This window comes from Phyllobates terribilis, unplaced genomic scaffold (genome assembly GCF_046119375.1).
Source record: "Phyllobates terribilis strain yellow unplaced genomic scaffold, ASM4611937v1 Scaffold_1__5_contigs__length_1240528914, whole genome shotgun sequence".
Taxonomy (NCBI): Eukaryota; Metazoa; Chordata; class Amphibia; order Anura; family Dendrobatidae; genus Phyllobates; species Phyllobates terribilis.
Genome location: NW_027362761.1, coordinates 391,745,023 through 391,757,868, shown reverse-complemented (window position 1 = coordinate 391,757,868; position 12,846 = coordinate 391,745,023). Strand labels below are relative to the sequence as shown.

General features: G+C 44.6%; 1 protein-coding gene across 4 annotated transcripts in view; it reads left to right on the top strand.

Moving 5' to 3' along the window:
• The window catches only part of MEGF10 (multiple EGF like domains 10), a 132,630-nt gene that overhangs the window by 9,120 nt on the left and 110,664 nt on the right, over window positions 1-12,846 (top strand). The window lies entirely within an intron of this gene.

Below are 12,846 nucleotides of genomic sequence, written 5' to 3'. Positions count from 1 at the left end.
CCAAAATTCTATACAGTCTGTGGAACCCTTGCCTCCATCTCACCCGGAGGAAGGTAACGGCTCTACGAAAATAATGGAGGATTGGTGTCAGCAACTACATTTGGGTACGGACTCCACTCCCTCCCACCAGAAACAGGGAGTCTACCGGGTGGTTCGAGAGTACGAGAGAGTGTTTAGTAAACACCCGTTAGACTTCGGGCGAGTCAAGGGGGTAGAACACCACATCCCCACGGGAGACCATCCTCCCATAAAAGAGAGGTATCGACCCGTACCCCCTGCACACTACCAACACGCCAAGGGGATGCTTAGAGACATGAAGGAGGCTGGGGTAATCAGGGATAGCTGTAGCCCCTGGGCAGCTCCACTAATCTTGGTCAAAAAGAAAGACAACACCATGAGAATGTGTGTAGATTACCGGAAAATTAACCGTATCACACACAAAGATGCGTACCCCTTACCAAGAATAGAGGAGTCTTTGGCTGCTTTAAAATCTGCTAACTTCTTCTCCACCTTGGATCTCACTAGCGGGTACTGGCAGGTTCCTGTAGCAGAGGCGGACCGGGAGAAGACCGCATTCACCAACCCGATGGGACTTAGCGAGTTTACCTGCATGCCGTTCGGACTCTGCAACGCACCAGGAACCTTCCAGCGATTGATGGAATGCTGTCTGGGACACCGAAACTTTGAGACGGTCCTGTTATACCTGGACGATGTCATCGTCTATTCCAAGACCTACGAAGACCACCTGAAACACCTGGCGGAAGTGTTCGAAGCTCTGGCAAGTTACGGCCTAAAGGTGAAACCCTCCAAGTGTCACCTCCTGAAGCCAAAGGTGCAGTACCTGGGACACGTGGTGAGTGCTGACGGAGTGGCTCCCGACCCTGATAAGATCACCGCAATTAAGGAATGGCCAAGCCCCTCCAGCGTAAAGGAAGTGAGGCAGTTCCTCGGGTTGGTAGGCTACTACCGAAGGTTCATTCCCGGTTTCACCAAAAAGGCAGCTCCTATGCAGGACCTCCTGATAGGCCAGTCCAGGAAGGCCAAGAACCAGAAGCCACCCTTCAGATGGGAGAAGCTGGAAAAAGAGTCCTTCCGCCAGCTGAAGATGGCCCTCACGGGGGATGAAATCCTGGCGTACCCTGATTATAGCCAGCCCTTTATCCTCTACACCGACGCCAGTAACATCGGGCTAGGAGCCGTACTGTCCCAGATCCAGCAGGGGAAGGAACGGGTAATTGCTTACGCCAGCCGAAAACTGCGACCCACCGAAAGAAACCCTGAGAATTACAGCTCATTTAAGCTAGAGTTCCTGGCAGTGGTGTGGGCAGTCACCGAACGCTTTAAGCACTACCTCGCTGCTTCCCGGTTCACCGTGTACACGGATAACAACCCGTTGACACACCTGGACACTGCAAGACTCGGTGCCCTAGAGCAGAGATGGATGGCCCGCTTGTCCAACTATGAGTTTACAATCAAATACCGGGCAGGACGCTCCAATACCAACGCGGACGCCCTGTCCAGGATGCCGAACCTACCGGACGTAGGGGAAGATTCAGAGGAACTGGAAGAAGTTGAACTCCCCGCGTTCCACCGTCATGGGACTATCCAGTATTCCCACCGTGTAAGGAGTAAGCAATCCGCTACGCTCAACCCATTGCCTCATTACAACTGGGCGGAGACGCAAGACAGTGACCCTGCCGTCCGACTGGTAAAGGAGATGCTGACTCGGCCAGATGCACGCCTTGACCCAGACGCTCCGGAGGAAGCCAAGCAACTGTGGGCTGAGAAGAGTCAACTGTTCCTTTACAAGGGGAAGTTGTGCCGCAGAATGGTTAACTCCCGGACGCATGAACTAATCTGGCAAGTAGTGGTGCCATGAAGAGACCCAGCTATGGTGATGGAGGCATACCACGACGGAGCTGGGCACTTCGGATGGAAGAAGCTGGAGTTCCTGCTGCGCGGGCGGTTCCATTGGGTAGGCATGAGAGGAACCATCGAGAGGTGGTGCAGAGACTGTGGCCCATGCAACCTAAGAAGGAGGGACCGTGCCAGCCAGAAGACTCCCCTGCAGTCCATCATCACCAGACAGCCGTTGGAACTGGTAGCCTTGGATCATGTAAAACTGACCCCAAGCAGAAGTGGCTACGTCTACGCGTTAACCATCGTGGATCACTACTCCCGGTTCTTGGTTGTCGTCCCCGTCAAGGATTTAACGGCTCAAACAGCAGCTAGAGCCTTCCAGCAGCACTTCTGCCGTCCGCACGGATACCCGGAGCAGGTGCTGACGGACCAGGGGCCTGCCTTTGAAGCGGAAGTCTTCCAGGAGTTCTGCACCCTGTATGGCTGCCGGAAGATTAGAACAACACCCTATCACCCGCAAACTAATGGACTTTGTGAGAAAATGAACCAGGTGGTGATAGATCTTCTGAAAACATTGCCCCTGGAAGAACATAGTTTGTGGCCTGAAAAGCTGCCCGACCTGGTGGACCTATACAACCACATCCCTGTAGGTTCCACCAACTGTACCCCGGCTTACCTAATGAGGGCAAGACCTGGTAAGCTTCCTGTTGATCTGGAAATGGGAGTCCTGACACCCGAGGACACTTCACCAGAAGCAGACTGGGACACAGAGAGGCAGCAGCAGTACCGGAAAGTACAGGAGAGTGTGGAGCGAAGTCTCTGTCAAGCTAGGGAAAGACAAGAGAAAACCTACAACCAGTATGCTCCCGCTGTTCCCCTGGTGCCCGGAGAGCAGGTCTTGAAGAGGAAAAGACGGCTCCACAAGTTGGACGACCAGTGGGAGAAGGACCCGTACACCGTACTGCCCTCAAGCCACGACAACCCAAAGATCTGTACAATCAGTAAAGACGGAGGGGAAACCACAGCCATTGTATCCCGGGATCACCTGAAGAAGTGTCCCGAACAGCTACGGAACCCTGAAGAGGAACAAGAAGACCCTCGACCCGTAGAGGAAAAGGAAGATATGATTAGTACTGTGCTTGGAGACTTCCCTCGGTCTTGGACTCAAGTCAATGGTGCTGTTGTGGTACCCGTCCTCGCGTTCCTCCAACCAGCATCCCAAGTGCCTACGGAGACACAGGTAGAGCTGGAAGAACAGCCGGTCCAGGAGGCAGAAGACCCCACACAAGCAGACCAGGAGAATCAACCCTCTGCTTATAGTGAGCCTGCCATACCCCTAGTGAGCCAAAGAGTCCGTAGACGGCTGCCCAGTTTACCCTTGACAGCTCCTATACCCTGTAGCTCAGGACCAGTCAGCCAGCTCCGTAGGTCCACTAGGGTCACTAGAGGCCAGTTGCCCATACGGTGGAGGATCTAAATGTTTAAGCTATTTTATTAATGTTTACCTGTTTATTGTTGCTTGTGTATAATTATGTGTTTCTAGTTATTTGTAGGAGTCTTTGGTGGATTTACCGGGAATCCTTTTTGCATATAGTTGGAGCGTAACCCAGGATGGACTAAAAGACTGTTAAGGACTCGGGGCAGGACAGACCCCTACCTGGTTACGTCTCCCTGTTTTGGTGAAATGGACTCCCTTGTTTTCTCAAAAACTGCACCCGGTTGCGGACACGCCGTGACCATCCTAATGTTTTTCTTTATTGCGTTGTTTATGTTTGTAATTTGTTATGTTTTACAAAAGTATGTTTAGTCCCGGAGTACTAAATTTCACTAGGGGGGAATGTGGCACCCCAGGGGTCTGGTTTCCACAGTGATAGAGATATTACGTCTGAGAGCAGGTGGGAGGTCTCTTGGTCAGGAATCCTATGCATGCCACACCTCCTGCCCAGTCCTGGGAGGGGAAGAACTTCCCCTATATAAAACTGGGGCTGAGGCAGGGTTAGTGAGTTAAGAAGGAGAGTTAAGAAGAGGAGCAGCTATAGGAAAGAAAGATCAGGAGCTCAGTGGGAGCAGGGCTACAAGGAATCAGGGGCTGGCAGCTGTAGAGCTCGCCCTGATTGAAGAATTATCACCGGACCCGGAGTCCGAGGCTGTGGGGACTAATCCTTACCCAGCAGCAGAAACCGACCGGCAGGGGATTTCAGGTCCTCTGGCCAAGAAACCCGAAGGCACGGTCACACGCGTGGGACCAGCACCGCCATCGTGGAGCGGAAGCCACTAGAAGGCCCCGAGTCACCGGCCATACGGGTGAGCACCACACGGTACACTCAGGGACGTGGGCTACTTTTACCCGCCTCTAGCAAGGTAGCCAGAAGAGTACAATTAGTTGGGGAGGCCTACAACTCCGCCTGGCCAGGGGAGATCCCATCTGCTCAAGGACTGACCAGGCCCCGACCGCTAGCCAGTACTCCGGGAGGGTCTATCTTTGTCGCCAGTAAAGACCCTGAACTACACCGCATCGTCTCTGAGTGGTTCCTGCTACCCCCATCATCCACGTCGGCTGCCCTGAGGCCATACCCCTCCCGTTGGGGGTTATACCATCTACGCTGCACTATCCTACCACCGGCCTCAGCGGTCTGCCCTGCAGCGGCAGCTCCATAGCTGCATTCAACGGGTGGCGTAGTCGTCCTACATCTACTGCTAATACTCAGCCACACAGTTTGCATCCCTGGGCACGGACCGGGTCACCGCCACGAGACTACTACCCCTATCAGATCCGGCTCCGGGTAGGCTCCCGCGTGCGCAACGCTACTCAGCACAGGCCCAGGGGCGCGTCAGAAACAGTAAAAAATACTGAGAGCCCAATTCATTACTGCATTTGTATTTTTTTGTCCAGTTTTTGTTGTTTTTTGCTTCTTTTTCATTTGCCCCTTATTTTTCATTTGTTCCCATTTAATGTCTATTTTATGTTTTTATGTGTATGCCTGTTTTTTTTTTATGTTCGCCACTGTGGGTGCAGTTTGGGGTTTCTAGTTGTTTTCATCTGATTTATCAATTTCATAACTTTTTAAAATAATAGTAACAAAATGTTTGCAGAAATGTAGAGTGATTTCATTCCCATCTGGAATGTATTAGCAAATTTTGCATCATTTTTAGCGGAACAAGTGAATTCATGAACAACGTGCACCAGTGTGAAGAATTTGGCGCAAAAAAAAAAAAGTAAACAAAATCCTCAATATAAAAAAAAAGAAAAATGACTTACAAAATACCAATGGTGACTTGGATCTTCGGAGTGCAATGCATTGCTTGATTTCCTACTGATATAAGTAGGTGCCATGCCATACATTTTTTGCTTGCAGGGTGCCACACAGCTGAACTTCAATGGCTAAAGAATCTGGGTTTATGTTGATCCTGCTGCCATTGTTTCATTGTGACAAGGGCTTGTCCTGTTGGGAATATTCCTTTTTTCTTTTTTTTCAGTAATCCAGGCATATTGTGGTAGACTGGAAAGTGTTGAGTGTTTCCTTACATGAAGAAGATGTGTTAGGATGCAACATGTTGTTAATACATTACATCAGTACATCAGTACACCATTGATTTTATTTTCCATGGGATCTATTCATTTAGTTCCTTCCATTTTGGCTTCTGTAAGTAATTTGCAGTTTTTAGGGAGGGGTGCTTTGTGGCTGATTTTGCTTACTCTGATGCCTGGGAACTGTCACAGAAAACCTTCTACTTTGCCTTTTGGCATGTGTATTTAGGTTTTGAAGAAAATCTCATCCCAAAGACAGATGCTATTTAGGATGCATCTATTGTATAATGTTTCTCTGATAATTGCTTCTTTCGTTTTAGATTGTGTTCTGCAATGAATATGGAAATATTCTTTTTATGTCTTCGCCTTTTTATGCCTGTCTTTATTATTGGTATTCTTTAATATTATAAAAGTTTAATTTGACATAGTAGCAGGTTGTATTTCCATCTTCTGGTAGAGTCTTGTTAGGAATTCCTTATTATTCCAATAATAATGCCCGTATTATACCAAAGCATCCCAGTCCTTTTCAAAAAATGTAGCTTAAAGAGGTTGTCCACTACTTTTACATTGATGGCGTATCCTTAGGATAAGTCATCAATGTCTGATTGGCTGGGGTCCAACACCCCGTTTTAACCGACGTCGGCGGAAATACTCACTTGTGGAGCTGCTCTGTCTTCTGATAGTGGCCGCCGCGGGGTATTACACATCCGCTTCTTATTGATTTGAATAGGAGGCGGATGTGCAGTACCCTGCGGCGGCCACTATCCTAAGGGATAGCAGTAGACAACCTCTTTAATTTCGCAGCGCGTCATATGTAAAGCACCTTGACTAGTCAGGGGGGTACCTTATCCAGAAACAGACGGAATCAGCAGGAATCATGCTCAAAGATGTGATGCTAATGCCGCAACAAGTCCCTGCTCTCCTCTCACTGAGTTTGAAATCTTGCTCATGCGCATAACTTTCCTTCTCCTTGGGCATCCCCATAAAGCCAGGAGTACGCCTGAAGATTTCACACTGCAATGCTGAGCCGAAAACAGGGTGCAATATAGGGGCGAGGACGTCAGGGATGCTTATTTGGGCATGATTACTGCGGATTCTGCTTGTATCTTTCCGCAACTCGTCATGATATTTTTCCTATAACGCACAGGGATATTAATTTGTTGCAAAATTGTTGGGACACAATATGGGCATGATACAGTAAGAAGCTTTCTAATAGCCCTGGTGGTGGATTATGAGGTACATCGTTCTGACAGGTTCCTTTTAAAAGGGCATTGAGGTTGCTAGTTCATGGAATTGGACTATACAGTATAAGGCTGTGTGCCCACGATGCGTTTTTTAAGCGTTTCCGCAGCGTCAAAAACGCTGCAGAAACGCTTAAAAAAACGCATAGTAGAAGGCCTGCCATGTTCCCCAATGATAATCCACATGTGCTGTGCACATGCTGCGGAAATTTCCGCTGCGGATTATCATTGCGGAAAAAAACGCAGCACTACCAATTATTTTGCGGAAGCACTGCGTTTTCGCCGCCATTGACTTGCTTTAGAACGCATGGATTCCGCTTCACTAGATAAGCACATGCGGAATACATGCGTTCTAATGTGCGGATGGTACCCAGGTCTAGAGGAGAGGAGACTCTCCTCCGGACCCGGGTACCATAGAAAACTGTGAAAAAAAGAATAAAATAAAAAATAAAGATTATATTTACCTTCTGGCGGCCCCCGGTTTCCTTGTCTGTGCTTGCCGGCAGTTTGTGATGGACTGAAGGACCTGCGCTGACGTCATAGTCATGTGACGGGTCACGCGATGCTGACGTCGGAAGGTCCTTCAGTGTACCGCTGCCGGCAGCCGGGATGGAGGAAATCAAGACTCCGGGGGCCATCGGAAGGTAAGTATACATTATTTTTTTTATTTTTTTACATTCTCTCAGGTCACACTATATAAATCCGGTTGCATGGATTTATATAGTGTGACCAAGTTGTCAAGCACTTTCCAAGTGATGCTAAAATCGCTTGGAAAGCGCTTGACAACCCGCATGCAGAAATGCAAGTGAAGAATGCTTCACATCCGCTTGTCCCTGGCAGGAAAAACGCATGTACAATCCGCATGTACAATCCGCATGCATTTTTTCTGCCAGGGAGAAGCAGAAACGCTCAGGAAAAAATCCTGAACATTTCTGCATCGTGGGCACATAGCCTAAGGGTTCGCTCACACGAACTTTGATTCTCACATGAAAGAGAATCGGATCGATTATGTAAATGACACTTGGCTCAAACTTTGAGTCGAGTGTCAGTTTACTGTGATCCGATTGTCTCGTATAAGAGAACCGCAGCACAGGTGCAGAGAAGACAGAGAACCTAATTTCTCCATCTTCTCCATTGTCTGTGCCTGCGTAAATCAGACTGCACTGGGATGACATCTGAGTGCAGTCCGATGATTTATACGCACTCATAGAATTGAATGGGTGCGCGTGATTTGATTTGCGGAGCCACTCGCAGTATTCTGCTATTTTTTTGCACACACCAATTCGGTCTGTAGAAAAAAATCTGCACTGCCCCATAAAATAATATTGGTCCAAGTGCTATCCGATAAAACATCAGATAGATCTGAGCGAGCCCTTAGGCACCATTTTTTAATGGATCCACTGCAAGAATTACAGTACATAGAAAACTCTATTAGGTCTGTTCCTATTTTATTAATTGAGCATGTAAAACAACATGTCATTTAGATGACAAAAACCGACATACAGAGGACATACAGTTGACACTTTGACTACAATAAGGATGAAAATATGTTTTTTTTTATGGCAGAAAAATGGATGACTTTTAATATGCTGGTGTGAACTTAGCGTTATGGAATTTTATTTAGTGGCACACAAAATGACGTCTAATCTACTTCACCATTTATACATGAATAGATTTGCTTTTTTTGCAAGAAGTATGGCCAATGATAACAGATGCTCAGGCTTTCTCCCCATGTATAAGTGCTCTGCGGCTCCTTTGTCTTTTGATGTTGGGATTATGTGAGGACTTCATGATATGATGTAATTAAGAAGCAGCAGATTAAAATATATTACTGAAGACAATTTACTGTAATTCACTATTGATCTATCTTTATAATGGAGAAAATGATAAAATATGTGCTATCAACCAACTCTGCAATCTCTGACATATGGACATTCCTATGTAAACATTCCCATCCACCACCCAACCATAAAGTCGGTGCAAATCAATTCGCTGAACCAGGTCCAATGGCCATGTCAGTAATGCATGGTCATGGGCGGGAGCCCTGACAACCACCTCCTACTTCCTTGCATCTGTAGCTCTTCTTTTGACTAGCTGGCCTGACATCATTATTTCAGCATGATGCACATGTAACATTGTGCCAGACTAGCTAATCAAAAGAAGACCCGAAGATGCTGGAAAGTAGGAGGTGGTACTCAGGGCTCCTGTCCAGCGACGACAGATTTCAGACGTCGCCACTGGCCGGAACCTAGGAATCGATTTGCACCAACTCTACCAATTACATATAAGAAAGCTGGAAAACTACAGCTTAGATTAACCCCATGCATTACTACTGGCTGTGTGAACCTCCACAATCACTATACATCAGAAGATTTGCATACAAAAAACGATCCACACCCACACATACCATCAAAAAGGTATAACACATTTATTGAGTCAAATAATACAAAGCTAGACAAAAGCGTTAAAAACAAGAAAGAAACACAAAAACATAACCATAACCCCCTACATGATTAAAGGAACACTAGAACACCTCTAATTCCAAATTAATGTCATAAAAAAATAGTACAGTAATGAAGCGGTAGCATCAATGAAGGATAATACACCAATTTATAAGTAATATAGTATTTATTACTGATGCATTTCTTGTCCTTAATTGATGCCGCTGCTTCACTACTGTACCTTGTTGTATTACATCAGTTTGGTATTAGAGGTGTTCTAGTTGAGGGTCTCATCTCGTATTTTATGGGTGGGTTATATTGGTCACCCCCTTTTACCATATTGGGGATTATGGTTTTCCTTGTGTGTTTTTAAGTGTTTTTTATCTGTGCGTCTTACTTTGTATTATTTGACTCAATAAGTTTGTTCTACTTTTTTGAGCATATGTATGGATGTGCGCAGGTGTTTTGTAAGGAAATCTTTTTTGTATGTTGTAACTATTTTACATTTGACACTTCAGTTTACTCTAACAGCGAAGCCAATCCTCAACAATTTCTCTAAGCTCCACAATCTCAGCAATATGTTCAAAGAAGTTACAGGGAACCTCTCACGTACATGCTGTCCGATGGAAGCTGAGCAGAATAATTTATAGGTTTGTTGGAAAAGTTTCAGTATAACTTACTATTTTATTCATTGAAATTCCTGGTATTTTTATGCATATGAGTCCAGTGGGCGGTCAGTCACTGATAGGACCGCCCATTGGACTCCTGCACACAAATACCAGGGTTTACAGAAACTTTTCCCACAAAAATGTGTATCAATCTGATCAGCTCCCCCAGCTCTTTAAGATCCTGCCTGCAGATCAGATGCCATTTTCAACATGACAGCTTCCCTTTAAGTTGAAAAAGCGAAAGGGTCACAACACTCTCTTATCCAACATAGGATTGTAGGTTACTATGTATTCAACAAAGTCGATTTCTCTGTGTAGTGAATTTAAAAAGTTCTGTGTACCAGGATATAGAAGCCAGTGTTGGTTGGCCGCTCTTGAAACTAAAAGAACCCTTGGGTTGACGCAAACTAGTAAAACCCTCTGATTTAACGTAAAATATGGTTCCTGGAGTTTTGCCTAACTCGAGAAGATAGGTGACCACTAACTGAGGTGGCTGTTTGAGTTTTATTTGGTTATATTGTCAGAGAGCACCTGCCTTCTTTTTGTGTCTTCTGCAGTATTTTAAGAATTCAAAGGGTGTGACGTCCAAAAAGGGCGTAATGAATATGATGGTATTTAACCAGTTGCCACAGGGCCCTTATTTTTTTTTTTTGATATGTGATTATAAAAAGTTGTATAGGGCTTCTCTGTACGGATGTAAATAAGAAACACATTGCAGACATAGTACACTTTGAACGTCAGAAAGGAAACATCAATTCTGCATTTATTATATTAGCTTTCATATTCCAGATCATGCAAAATTAAATGAACACTTTTTATAGGGCCACTGGGGAAATAAATTGAGCTCACTATAAACATTTAAATGTGCACAATGAAGTTTCTGATCATTGATCACGTAAATTAGTTTTTGGATGTGAAACATAATTTGATGCACATAATGATTTTATCTAACGTACAACAGATAAATTGATGAGAATCTTAAATAGGAGACACTGGCATCAGAGAATCACAGAACAGTGCTCAATTATCATTCATATAACAGAAAGCATGAATGATTCTAAGCTCAGAAATGGAAACCTCAAGTAAGCACCTGTCAGATCCTTTTCTTATTTTCTCCATTTGACCAATTGTGACCAATAGAATGATGTGAGCAGTTTATGTTCACTCTTGTTTTAGGATTTATGTTGTTGGAAAGCTAAAATTGTGGAACATGCAAACATCCATTTATACTAAGTCTTCTCATTGAAATGCAATTTTCTATGGTGCATTTTGTGGGAAAGGGTTAATGAATTAAGGAAAACCATTCAGATAGCCCTAATATTCCTGTGTCCAACTAGTCACACTCAGTAGGCAAAAAATACAGACTATGGCCCTGATTCATAAGACTGGTATGCAGAAGTAAGATAAGCATGCCACTTAATGAATTTGGTGCATCTGCTCAGTGGTGTGCGTCTCCATCCACCTTACCAGAAATGTCACTCCAGTCAGGGACTGGAGTAACATTTCTGGCTTAAGAACCACCACTTACCATGAATTTGATAGGTGTATCTAGCAACCTCCCATTCCGCCCCACCTTCTCTATATCTCCATTTTGGAGAAGCTGTTTGAAACGCGTGAAAACACAAAAAGTTTTCGACTATTCAAAGTGTTTTATGTTAGTTTTCTGACATAAACACTTTGTTGTATGGGCCTCAATATGTTTTTTTTGGTAGAAAATAAACCTTAAAACACACTTTAGAATGAAATTTACTTTTCTAGAAATCATTTTCAGATGTTGCCAACTATTCACTTGAGGAAAATGGTCGTAGAAGAGCGCTATGATTTACTTAGCATGTAATTGTAAAAGAATGTCATTTTTCAAAATAAATGGAATTTCATAATTGGAAAGTCTATCATGCTTCCTCCATCCGGATTACTTTACCAGTGAATTAGTCTAGATTTCTAAGGAGATTCTGTGCACGCTACTTTGCACATTTAAACCTATGAGAGCATGACATTTAAAAGCAGCCGTGCATGGACACGATGTGAAGGAGCTTAAAGTTGCTTTGTCAGGGGTCACTTTGAACAAGATACCTGTTAAATCAGCTTTTCTACCAAACGCGAAGATAGCTAAATAATATAATGCCTGACTGTTGCTGATGAGAAAAGTGCGAGAACAAGTGATGTATTCTCATTTTGTTGACCATTTGTACGGATAAGACACACACCATTTAGAAGCTAAGGATTTCTGGATTATGTGCTTAGAACGTAAGCCGAAATGATTCATAGCGGTAGCATGGCTTTGTATTAGTAAAAAACATAATAGGCCCTATAGCAGGCAATTAATTATTGGGACCACCCTTCTGGCATCTGTGTATGGCTATGAAGTGTCACTAATCCTTAGATTAGAGCCATGAATGGGACCTCGTGTTAAAATGCCCATTTTCAACATTCTGGATATGTGTTTAAAGGGAATCTGTCAACAAGATATCACACCCCAAACTCTTTAAATGAGAATGTAACTCTTTCAAAGACAAGTCCAGCAATATCTTTACATGGCCAGTTTGTTCCTCCATTACAAAGAAAGTAACGTTTGAATTGATATGCAAATGAGGCTGAAGAGCTATTTGTAGATCTGAAGTCTCTGTCACTCCAGCTCTATTCTCTGCCCAGCGCCATCTCCTCCTGTTTGATGGACAGCCTCTATGCTGTGTGACTTTAGTTGTCAGTCAATCAGGAGGAGAAGGCGATGGGCGGAGAATAGAGCTGGAGTGACAGAGGCTTCAGATCTACAAATAGTTCTTCAGCCTCATTTGCATATCAATTCAAACGGTAATTTCTCAGTAATGGAGGAACAGGCTGGCCATGTAAAGGTATTACTGGACTAGTCTTTGAAAGAACTATATGACCATATAATTAGTTTGTTGTGCTAAAATGCTGCTGACGGATTCTCTTTAAGGTCGTTATGGTTCTTAGTAGATTCACATTACCTACTGGTTTCAAACTTTCAATACTTGTTTCTATCCGGGGACTCAAATGCTGATGACGTCATCCTAGTACATCAATAGTTGATCAATGAAAATCCAATTCCTGATACTCACAACAATCTGCTAATTGAAAGGGCTGGA